Genomic DNA, 13404 nt, shown 5'->3' with positions numbered 1-13404 from the left:
CAGAATTAAAGTGCTTAGAAATGCCTCTGGCTTATGGTGAGTTTTCAACGAATGTGAACTATAATAATGATGCTTTCGCGGATGAGTTGAAAAAAGGTGTGGCAATATTAAGTAGCAAATACTACTGATTCCCAAGCTTCCATCCTGTACTAGATGCATGAATTATTAGAAATGTAGATTCCTGGAATATGTAAAAATTTAATGAACCGTAGTCTGGGATAAGCTCTGGAACCTTAAGTTTTTAACAAGCTCTCTCAACTGGTTTGATAGCAAGCAGTGCCAGATTCTACCAGTAGCACTGAGAGTGACAACCCAAAGCTGAGAAAATAATACACATCTTAGCTGTCTCTGAGGCATACAGGCCATACTACAATCTCCTGTGTTGCTTTTATCTGATGACTTTCTGGGAATTTCCCTTCACCCTTGAAAATTTGAGCACCTGTTCTCTGCTTTCTGTCTCAATTCTACCTGTTAAGAATCTGTTCTAAGTTCGGTGCCCCAGTTTCCCTGCTGTACCTTGCAGGATATTTAATGGTAGATAACTGGCTACCACTGCCTGACCCACTGAAGCACCCTTTTGCCTCAAAAAATGGTCTATTACTCTTGAATAATCTCATTCATTCTTTATCCAGTTAATGCAACAACCAGCAATATGGGGCCCTGAAAGAATATTATTGGGACTGTGGCTATCAACCAACCCTAAATTTCGAGAGGTGTGTGTGTGTGTGTGTTTTAAGTTTTTTAAAATTGATTTTTAGAGTGAGAAAGGGAGAGAGAAACATTTGATGTGAGAGACATTGACCAGCTGCCTCCTGCACACTCCCCACCTGGGATGAAGGCTGCAACCTGGGTATGTGCCCTGACCAGGAATCCAACCAGCAACCTTTTGGTGCACGGGACGATGCCAAACGAACTGAGCCCCACCAGCCAGTGCTAAGGAGCTGGGTTTTATATAACTGTCGAACACCTACCTGGTGGATTCTGTGTCACTCTTTCCTTGATTGGTCTTTTTAGTATTAGACTCTGAAAGGAATCCTTTGGTTAGAATTATTACAGTATTCACTTTTTGTTGCTACTTATCCTGTATATGTTTAGTGACAAAATGACATGGGATTTAGGGGTACACACTGTACCTTGCTGGCCTTCTGTGATGTATTCATTACCCTGCCCTTCTCCTCCTTCCAGTGACCTTTATTTCAGTGCACTTCATCTACCCACCTGTTGGGCCCAGTCTAAGTATTGCCATCATCTTAACTATACTAAAAACTAAATACTAAGGCTGTTTCTCAACGTCTGACCATTACTGCTGTCATTGCATATCATTTACTAAATTATACTACTGCAAATATTTCAAATTTATAGGGAACTCCAGGCTGCCTGTCTTTTTTCTTTCTTTCAGCTACCTTTTGTACAGCTACTCTTTGACAGCTACTGTCCCTTATTTAGCTTAGATTCCATGCTCCATCACTTCTGTGGACCATGGCTCTCTTACCAATATCTTCATTTACCTTGTCCTTTGAATGCACCCATTTGGTAAAATCCCATCCAGGTATTAGTCAAATTTTCAGTTCTCTTCACTTATACACTTAATCTTAATGATGTTTGGGAGAATCATACAACAGTGCAGATTGTTGCCATTAAAAAGTACTGATCACCATTCTTTAGTGGGCACTGACTGTTTTAAAGCAACCATGATTCGTAGTCAGCTCCCCATTCTCCTCAGTGAATATTTGAAACCTCCTCAAATGCTACTGGGTTAGATGATTTTATTGTGAGGCCCTGTCCTGTTTAGCAGCATCCCTGGCCTCTACCCCAGAGATGCTATGGACTATAATGCTAGAGACAAAATTATTGGCATTTATTAATGTTTTCTTTTTCCCTCCTCCTTGATGACTACCTTTATGTTAATGTTGTTACGAAATACCATTGTATTTTGTTTATTAACCTTAACATTTTGGCTATTGTCTAATGCTTCTCTGTCCGGGCAACTCTGACATTAAATAGTTTCTTCTTTTTCCTACCTTCTCCCTTTCAGTATCTAATTTTGAATTGATGTTTTTAAACTCCCAGTTAATACCTGTAAAACAATAGCAAACTTTTATCACATTTTATATTCTCTTCTATTTACATGTGATTATATACTGTATCATATCTCTCAAAACTATTATTTATTCTTAGAGCCATAAGTAAATATATATTTAATGCTCACCATGAAGCCTTATGTTGATATCTTGCAAACCATTTTGGTTCTCCAAAACAAATCCTCCCATAAATTTCCTCAGGAGGGCTCTGGGATACATTATTCCCAAGTTAGTGCATATGAACAGAATTTTTCTGTGACTGAAAATTCATAAATTTATTTTGGTTAGATGAAAAAACATTCTGGCTTCGAAAAATTATTTCTGAACTTAAGTATACCTCTTCATTGTCTTTATCATAGTCCTCCTTGCACTATTTTTATGGCAGAATCTGCAAAGATATTAAGACTAAATACTGTATTTCCAGAATCTTCTTTCCCTTTATTCAGTGTCTATCCTGTGCTTAGTATTTTTAATTTTTAAGCGCTTAAATTTCTTCCTTAATTTCAAGTATCTAATTTATCTATAACTACAGATAACAGCTATTTTTAAAGTTAGGCTTGACTTGCACTTATAGATTTTATTTGTATAATAAACAAAGCCAAGATGTATACAGATGCTCAAAAGAAAGGAATACCACTGTTTCTCAAGTACTGCTTAGTTGTAATACCAGCCTTTGAGGAGATGGATTGGATTCTTTTTTAAACTAGGAGGTAATGTAGAACTTGTAAACATGAATTTTGTGTGTCCTGTTAATTAGATGATCTTGGTTGACCTTGGAAGGAGATATCATCCACTTCTTTTAAATATGCCCTAGCTTCTAGATTTCCTAAAACTTGTTAAACAACACAGGACTTACCAGAATGTTTTCTTGCAGGCAGCAACTCTAACAGTCATGGAATATCTTCTGTGTGCCAGAGACAGTGCCACATGGCTCAGTCCTTAAGAATAACTTAAGACTTTCCCCCTCATTTTACAAATAGAAATAGGGAATTTTTGTGGTTTAGTGATTTGCCTAAGATCACATAACTAATGAATGTTGGCGCTAGTTGATTCCTTATAGTTTCTACTACTTAATACTCTTCTAAGCAATGGTGATATAAAAGAAAGTTAGATTTTTCTTTTTGACGTTATACCTAAGTCTAGAAAGAAGTCCCTTTAGGAAAGAAATTTCTAGTTTATATAAATTTTCTCTCTCCATATAAGGGCAACTTTATCTTCTGGCATTGTTCAGCGCATAACTTACAGACAAACATCAAATGCCTCTTCAAACATTTTAACCTTCCAGAGCTTTTGTCTCACTTGAAAAGAACATATAAAAAGGATGAAGTCACCACAGTTGAAATCCAGGCACCTGTAGGGAAGATCAGTGTGGGTGGAGCTGCTCAGCACACAATGGGAGGATTGTTTTATTGGCATGAAAAGAAAAATGTTTCTCATTGAAACTGGGTATGCTTTGCTTGATTTTAAGATTATACCTTAGAGGTGAACTGAATATCTAAACTCTAATGTAATGATACACACAACATACATGGAAGAAGTAGTTAAAAAGTAAAACAAGGAACTAACTGGGTAAGGGACACCCCTCCACCCTTCATACACATGCACATCTCTTAAATTTCAAACTCATACTTAAATTTCAATCAGGCTTGTTATATTCCTTCTTTGAATTCTTAAGAAATTTGAAGTATTTCATAGAACCTACCTACTTTAGAGATAGAGGTCTCAGAGATACCTTATGAAGAAACTGCTCTCACTTCTTCCTAAGAAGATACTTTATGCTATAGATGGTGCTGAGAGTAGTAAGGAATTCATAAGTAGAAAGATGGTGATCATATTTTTTTAGTTCATTAATTCACTAATTTATTTATCAAATAATAAATGTACATCAAGATTTAGTCATTGGATATAGGGAGCAAATATGGTTCTCTGTCTTCAAGGAACATATTGTTAATTTGGGGATAAAACAGTAAAATACAAAAATATTTAAATTACCAACGGTGGTAATTATTCTTAAGGAAGAGTAAACTGCCTATGTAAGAGAGCTTTGGAAAATCATTTAAAGTTGGGAGTGGAGGGTAGTGAGCTAGAATCTCTTGGCAGGTGTGCCATTTAGTTAAGTCTGAAAGGGTAATCAGGAATAGCTGTCTAAAGAGAAATTCACATGGAATGGTGTGTGAAAGGCACGTAAAGACTTTCATTCATGGTGGCTTAAATAAGATTTCTTCAGTTGGAATGATATGATCAGAATGGAGGTGGAGGGATGGGAGACAAGGATAGAGATGGGATTGCCGGGAGCCGGTCCATGCTTGCTGTTTCAAGGGACCTGGCATATATGGCATACTGTTCTTAATATGTTTTCTCACCTTCTTGGCACTATGTGATTTAACCAAGGTCACCTCTCCGAGAAAGGTTGTTTCCCCAGGTAGGGATTTTCCCCTGAAGTTAGGGAGGGAATAAAACCACTTAACTAAGTGCCAGGCGGGTAATTAATCACTTTAACTATGAACAATCATGCTTAAGCTACATAATCTTTACTCCCTGGAATGGCGATAAGAAATGCCCTAACCTTTGGAATAGAGATTGATAGGATTGGAATCAACTGGTATAAATACAGATGCAACAAGACAGCAAGAGACAGAACCAAGAGAGACAGAACCTACACAGAAACTAGAGACAGAAGAACTTCGCTGGAGAGAACATGGCAAAAGATCCTGGACAGAAACTGGCCACAGAACCTAGCGAGAGAACATGGCAAAAGATCCTGGACAGAAACTGGCCTCAGAACCTAGAGACAGAACCTAGCGAGAGAACATGGCAAAAGATCCTGGACTGAACCTGACTACAGAAATTGCAAGAGAACCTGACCAGGACCTGGCTACAGAACCTGGCTGGAGAACCTGGAGAACCTAGCAAGAGAACATGGACACAGAACCTGGCTGGAGATCCTAACCAGAACTTCGCTGGAGATCCAGACCAGAACTTCAATGGAGACCCTGACAAGAGAACCTGGCTATGATGATCACCTGAACGCTGCCTCCATGTCATTCCTTCTTCACCGACTCCATCCACACCTTTGGGGACCCCTGGACCTGCTGGGGCTGGACCCCAGCATGGGATCATGCCTAGATGCAGCCTTGCAGTCATATTAAGTGGATTAAGGGTACTGCCACCATTGTTAGTAATACTACTGTGCTTATATTTTGTCCAAAGAACAAAATGAAGTGATAGAGACAAGCTACAATGGAGACATTATCCAATTTACTTCTATAAAATGATTATGTTGGGTGCTATATTCCTTAAAAGTAACATTGTGTAATGTAGAAGATATATTATGGAATTGTACACCTGAAACCTATATAATTTCATTAACCAGTGTCATCCCTGAAATTCAATAAAAAAGAAAATTTCATAGAAAAAAAATAAAATTGTATGGAAGAAGATATGTAGGATTTAAATGTTTTCCGATATAACATGACCTCTAAAAACACATGTTACTTCAACCTAATTTTCTTTTGTATAATAAAATAAATGAATGCTGATCTATCTTTTGTCCAAACAGGGGCTACAGGGATTTTTGGTGTATTTTGCTTATCCACCCCTTCCTGTTTCCTGAAGCACATAATTTAATTATTGTTTTGTGTAACCACAAATGACAAGCAGGAAATGTCTGAAAATCATGTGTTTTCCTGGGTGTCAGGCATGCTTTGGTTTTTGAGGCTGTCTGTGGTACCTAGTTTATTTTTCCTAATGCCCTCAAGGTTGTGTCCAGTGTATGGGTCTCTGCTTTTTCTTATTGACCTAACTGAATTTGGTGTATGACATATTTATCAAACAAAACATCAAAAATAGCCAATGAAGAAAGGCAGAAATAAAAGAAACAGGACAAATTAAGCCATTGCAGCATTGTAAGGCCCATTCAAAATAGGGCTCTTGTGTGCTTATTTGACACGTATTATAACAATATTTTAGTTTAGAGATGTAAGATTTTTTATTTTTTGAAGCTGTACACTGTAAAACAGTGAAATAACATTGAGAACTCTCCCATTGGGCCTCTGACTCTGAACAATTTCAACAAAGTTAATTTAGTTAGTGTATGTGGTTTTGGTGTATGTACACGACTACAGAAATTAGCTGAAGACCATCCAATTAAATCCATTCAGTTTATTTGGGATGTTAGCCAGATTTCCTGATCAGTTTTCCAGAGGTAAAAAAGAAGGTTCAAAATTATTGGACCACCTAGTTGCTTGGGATGGTATTAATTATGTTCATGCTGTATTTAATAAAATTAAGAGTTTATAATTCTAATTGGTTGTCATGATTTTAGAATATGATTATTAATGAGGGGATAGGGACAATTCTCCCTAAATATTACTTCCTCTATTTTTTCTTTATATACCTAACATTAATTCACCTTTTATATCTGTCTATATCTTTCAGAAACAGTGACATCTTGAAATACTGCTCTTCCTAAAGGAACCAGATGGTTAACTTTTAAAAATGATTTTGTATATCTTTATCCATTTAGGAGTGAGATTTTTGTTCACAAGTTTTAGACAGCTGTTATACTGAGTTAAAAACAAACAAATAAACCAAAAGAAGAGATGACATCTAGCTTTGGGCATGTACTTATAAAAATCAGGTCTTCTAATTCAGGAAATTAATTGATTTTACACACATGATTAGTATATGTTTTGAAGGAAAATCCTTATAAAAACCTGAAAAAATTGCTTTTTGGCATATAAATTATAGTTTTTTAACCTTCAACAGTTGATTTTGATGGATATGTATATACTAATTTTCTTTTGCCATTGAAATTGAGATATACAGTTTTAGAGCTTATTCACTGTGATTTTATTGGGTGTTTTGTTCCAAATATAGGAAGCCATGTTTTTAAAATATTATTTTATACTTATTAATTAATATATTTCCTCTAATAATTTTGAAGATGTATGTCATTTCAACTATTTGCATGCAGTATACACCAAAGAAGTAGATTTTATTTGTTTGTTCTATGGCTTTAGCTAAATAATAGCTCCAGTATTCTGCTTCATTGAATGCTGCCTCTACTTGTCTATTTCATGTTTTATTTAAAGCTTAGTTTAACATTACTCTTTCCATGCCTTGGTCCCCATTTTTCTGGTTCTTGGACTTCCTACTCACCAGAAATGGTGTGATTCTGCACATCCTGCTTTTAATCATAATTATGTACATTTCTTTCACTATCTCTTTTATCACTGATCCCTTGCTCAGTGCTGACTCCTTGCACATATGGTGGGAGCCAGATAAATAGTTGTGGTTAATGGTGATACGATAACAAATAAGAAAGCTTCTGGAATACCTCTGCACCTGGACATCCGCCAAGTATGTTTCTGGAGATAAAAAGGTAGCCGCTGGGCGTCCATCAATCATGTAAACAGTTGAGACGCTTAGAACACAAAGTACACCCGTGAAGTCCTAATTGATTTCCCAACCCGAAGAAAACTGTTTTCACAAAGGGAGGGAAGAGAAGGGGAAAGAGCAGATGTTGCAGAGGTCAGGCGAACTGCAGTTAGCAACAGTGGTCAGTTGGTGGCCAGCAGCCTTCTGTCAAAAAGGAGAGAGGCACTGAGGGGCAAATGAGCTCTCAGGGGTGTTACAGTGGGTGGGGAACTAGGCCCATAAACAACACTTCAAGATTTATTCTTTAGAATCTGTGATAAGATTCTCTATCAAGATATGAATCTGCCTTGCTTTACCTAGAATTGTACTACTTGAAAAACATCCTGAGGTATACACATGTTCACATTCTTCTGAAATAAGACACATGATTATGTTTTTGTTATTTTTTGCTCAAAATGTAATTTAATCTTACTATTTAAAAATATTTTTGATCGATAGGCTAAACAATATATATCCACTAGGCTAGTACTATGTCACTCATAATGGAAAGTTGTGTGAGATAAATTACTTTTTATGTAAATATAGTAATTATAGTTCTTACTTGAGTGGAAAATACAATAGTGAAAAATGGTTTGCTTGCTCTGTAGTACTTGAAGAATTATAATGGAGGTATTTGGATTGTACATCTATGGGGATGGTATTAAATATTCTTTAAAAGCTCTTCTAGCCCTAGCCGGCTTGGCTCAGTGGATAGAGCATCAACCTGCGGACTGAAGGGTCCCAGGTTCGATTCCGGCCAAGGGCACATGCCTGAGTTGCGGGCTTGATCCCCAGTAGGGGGTGTGCAGGAGGCAACCGATCAATGATTCTCTCTCATCATTGGTGTTTCTATCTCTCTCTCCCTCTCCCTTCCTCTCTGAAATCAATAAATAAATATATTAAAAAAATTATTAAAAAAAGCTTATCTAGTGCATAGTGTCTTTGTGATTCCATGTGACAGAACTCTTCAGTGAGCTGCTCATACATGTTGATAGCTGATGTTAGTTTCCTTGTTTATTTCCTACCTAATTTAAAATTGGAGACAGAGTGAAAACTAGATAGTAGATGAAGTTTATTTAGTTCAGAATCTGTTTTTAATATATACCTCATCTAGCCATTTTGAACATACTTGTTACATTTGTGATTTGTCATTTTAAAATTACATTAAAAATAAAAAATAAAATTACATGGAAAAAAACCCAAATAAAATTACATTAAATATTTGTCTGGTAAAGTGCAATGTTAGTATTTCCCATGTAAAAAGGATGGCTACTATACTAAAATCTTCAAGTCACTAGAATATTACTGCTGTTTGTGTCAGTTATTGGTTCATGAGTAAGTAAGTGCTAAAGACCAAAAACTAGAATTCTCTAACTCTGAATTTTGCAATAGCTATGCTATTGGCATTTGATACAGTTAATTCTTTGCACTGAAGGCTGCCTTGTGCATGCATCATAGAATATTTAATAAAATCCCTGTCTTCTCCACCCACCAGGCCCCGGTACTACTTCCCAATCCACTGTGACAACTGAAAATATTTCCTGACTGCTCATTTTCCCCTAAGGACAAAGTCACCCACACTTAAAGAACTGCTAATATAACCTGTTTCATTTAATGAACACTCAATTTTAAATTGGCTAGGGGCTAAAACTATATACATCATATTTGTAATTTAAAATGAATACATAGCTAAATGTAATAAACTATAGTCTTTAGTAGACAAATTAAATCATCTATAAAACTGATTGGAAACAATATTTGTTGGCATGGATTCTAATTAGTAATTTCAAATTAATGACATTTTGACTAGAATATAATTTGCTTGTACATACTTTATTAGGGCATATTTATATGGAAAACAGGCTCTAATTATACTTCTGTATACATTTGGGTAATGTCTGTATTACTTAGAAAAAGTTAAGCTTTTATAAATGTAAATTAGATTGTGCTATAAATTTGGCAAGAATTTGAGTGGAAAAATAGTTGAAGTAAATAATTTTTTAATTTAGTCACTATGTTAGTCATACTGATAGATTTAATAAAGATATAGGTGATTTATTTTAGGGGCTACAGAAAGCAATAGCTATGGTAGAGTCAAGGTCAAAGTTATCTTCTGATTGCTGCTTGGAAGCACACTCCTCAGTAAATGTGTCTACTGAAAATGAAAGAGGACTTTTATGGCAAGGTGAGTTCAAATGATCTAACATCTGGCTACTTCAAAGTGTGGTTATGGACCAGTTATAACAACATCAGCTGGTATCTTATTATAAACTAGAGGTCTGGTGCACGGATTCCACACAGGTCGGTTCCCTTGGCCTGGCTTGCGCCCTCTCGCAATCCAATCATGCACCCCTCGGGGGATGTCAGATAGTGGTTTCCGTTCAACCCCCACAGGCCCAATCCAGACAGGAGGGAGCCTGACCCTGTGCATCGAGCGTCTGTCCCCTGGTGGTCAGTGCACGTCATAGCACTGGTCAACCAGTCTTTCGGTCGTTTGGTCACTTAGGCTTTTATGTATATAGATCCAGATACTTAGACTCCACATCACATCTAATGGAATCAAAATTTGTATTTTTAATAAATTCCTAGAGATTCTTATACATATTGAAATTGGAGAGACACAGGTGTAAACTTTATTTCCTCTTCCCAAGATGATGTAAGCTCTATGACCACAGAAGCATTGTTTAGTTTATTGCCAGTGTCTGGCTCAGAGCTTTCAATAAATATTTATTGGTTGAATGAATGAAACTCATCCATCAGTGGATAGGATACTCTACTCTTCATGACTTTTTGTTAAATTAAGGCAGATAAGATTTGTTTATGTCAGCTTGCCAATTCTCAGCTTGCAAATGTTTTATGCATTACTATGAAACACAAAGAGGTTATATTGCTGCAATACCTTTTTAACCTATCATCCTGGAGAAAAGGATGATATTTACAAAATATGCCTGCCAAACACAATTTATATGAGCTACCCCCAGTCATTTTTCATTTGCTACAATATTGCCCATTAGTTACATGTAGCTTAACATCTATCTTAATCAAGGTAGTGAAACTCAATGGAAAAAATAAGCTTGAGCCAATGTGCTTGGCAGCTTTGTTTTTTTGTTTAGACATTATCTAGATTTGGACATACAAGCTGTATGATAAAATGGGAACCTTGAATTTTTTGTGGTAGTGCTCAGGTTTGTTAGTATTAAGGCTATTTTACCACTGTACATTCCTGTACTTTTGCATAGAACAGTAATTGGCCTCCAAAGGGAATTTTCAGAAGTGGAAATTAAATGAAAGTGAGTAGAATGATAATAGCAAACATTTAATATAGCAATATGTGCAAGGTCGGCTGACATGGCAGCATTCACACTAGACTTTAGACGTTTTGGACAGTGGTATTGAGAAGTCTCTGGTCTCAGGAATGGAGACAGCATCTAGTGCGTTCTGTGGCATTGCAAATGGATCTTCCAGGCTGCATGTCAGACTCCAACCTGGGTGCAGTGTGGCTTTGAAGCTGAATTACCAGGGAAGCATCAGCCCTTCCCCGAGTGTAGGAAGAGCCTGGGATTCAGCACCTGAGCACATGGCAGCACCTTGGTCCTAGAGCTGTTCTGCCTGTCCAGCATTTAGGATTGGGAGAACATCAAGACTTTCTCTGGTCTCTCCAACAGTCTGGGGTATGAGTCTTGTGGTAGCCACTGGTATGATTCAGCAGCTCTGTCGTTTGTGGTTGGAGATCCGTTTAACATGGCAGAATAGGAACCTGGTTCATTTATTACCTCAAAACTCTACCGAGATTCATTGCCTGAAAGCTTTTTTTCTCTGAAGCTTTCCAGGAGGCTAACCTTTAGGGATGAATTCCTGTAAAAATTACTCCTTAAATCTCACCTATTAAATTAACCAACCTTCCGAACTCTCTTGAAGTATTGCTTTTACTAATGAATAAACCGTAGGTTTGTTGCAGAGCTAGATTCACACCCAGGGAGCTTGGCTCCAGAGGCTTGTAACTACAAAACGATGCTTTAAAGCTAACTCAAAATAAAAATAAAAACAGTGCAGTAAATGCTGAATCCTAGGTTGAGAAAACCTCCACAGACGTCTAAAAATAACCACGAAGAAAAGTTTAATTGGCAACTCAAAATTTGGAAATAGAGAGTACTACTTAAAGGAGTATCTCAGGTGAAGATTTCTAAAAATAAAGATGGGGAGGCCCTGGCTGCTGTCCTCTGGCTGAAGGCCCAGGTGCAGCACCCACAGGCCAGAGACAGCGCTGATCAAGGCAGTGACTGATGAGCTGACGGCCAGTCTCAGCCCTCAGTGGCCACAGTCACAGCTACAGAAGGTTCCCTTCAAAAACCTGGATTTGCATTACAGAAAGTCTTTCCCTCCCAGCTTTATGAAGCTATATAATTGACAAATAAAAATTGTGTATATTTAAGATATACAACTTGATATTTTGCTATGCACTTGAAATGATCACCACAGTCAAGCTAATGAACTTATCCATCTCTCATATAGTTACCATTTTCTTCCTTTTTTTATTTGATAAAAACACTTAATTTACTTTCTGAGTAAATTTCAAATGTATATACAGAATTATTAATTACAGTCAACATGATACACAATAGAACTCCAGAATATGTTCATCTTGCATAACTGAAACTTTAAAAAAAACTTATCAGGGGATACATGTATCCCCTGTTTTTTCCCAATGACCCCTTTATAACCCATCCTCGTCCTCTGCCCCAGGCCTCTACCATCCTATTGTCTGTGTCCATGGGTTATGCATATATGCATACAAGTTTTTTGGTGGACCTCTTTTCCCCCACCCCTCCCCCAACCCCCACCTTCCCTCTGAGATTCAACAGTCTATTCCATGCTTCTATGTCTCTGGATCTGTTTTGTTCAACAGTTTATTTTGTTCATTAGATTCCACATATAAGTGAAATGATGTGATACTTGCCTTTCTATGATTGGCTTATTTCGCTTAGCATCATCCTCTCCAGGTCTCTCCATGCTGTCTCAAAGTGTAAAAGATCCTTCTTTTTTACCACTGCATAGTATTCTATGGTGTAAATGTACCACGGCTTTTTTATCCATTCATTCACTAGTGGGCACTTGGGTTGTTTCCACATCTTAGCTATTGTAAATTGTGCTGCTCTGAATATAGGAGTGCATACACTATTTTTTATTGGTGATTCATGTTTCTTAGGATATATTTCTAGAAGTGGGGCTGAAACTCTGTACCCATAGACCAACGTCTCCCCATTTCTCCCACACCGCAGCCCCAGACAAACCTAAGACTTTTAATTCTTAGTGTTGTTTACAGGGTAGAATGAAAGTGCATCTCTCTCCAGTTCCCTTCTGTATACCCACATTTGTGCCATTGTTTAAACAGGAGGGGGGTGGAAATTGAGTAATTCAGAATCAGAGATGACCTAGCCAACATATTCTATCCATAAAAAGATTTTTGAACCTCTAACTCATGGGACATGAACCAAAGCCTTTTAGCCTCAGTTAAGCCTTAACTCTTCTTGAAATGGAAAACACTTGTTGACAACCTATCTTCTTGCCTAAAATTCATGCTTTAAGTAATATTCTGAATATGCAGATGTTTGCATTTAGTTAACACTAAATTTTTTTAAAATTTTTATTATGATGTAAGGAAAGTATTTCCCTTTATTTTTTGTATACTTCAGTTTTACTGAACACATTGGAAGATTGTTTTAAATTTTGTTTAAATGTTCTTTGAACCATAATATTTACAGAACAGGGAGTTCTTCTAGCCAGCAAATTGTTCCATTTGTTGTGTTTGAGTGTGGAAACATTAGGAATGACAGCATAGATGATGCTGTAGAGCCTTTTCATAAACAACCTAATAGCATTGTCTAATGCGCTCTTTGTTTATCAA

The 13404-nt window shown here is 36.9% G+C and overlaps 1 protein-coding gene across 2 annotated transcripts in view; it reads left to right on the top strand.

Moving 5' to 3' along the window:
* The window catches only part of CRPPA (CDP-L-ribitol pyrophosphorylase A), a 178065-nt gene that overhangs the window by 63966 nt on the left and 100695 nt on the right, over positions 1-13404 (top strand). The gene's annotated exons all lie outside the window — the stretch shown is intronic.

Source organism: Myotis daubentonii, chromosome 10 (assembly GCF_963259705.1).
Source record: "Myotis daubentonii chromosome 10, mMyoDau2.1, whole genome shotgun sequence".
NCBI classification, from domain to species: Eukaryota; Metazoa; Chordata; class Mammalia; order Chiroptera; family Vespertilionidae; genus Myotis; species Myotis daubentonii.
This window is presented reverse-complemented; position numbering and strand designations above follow the sequence as displayed.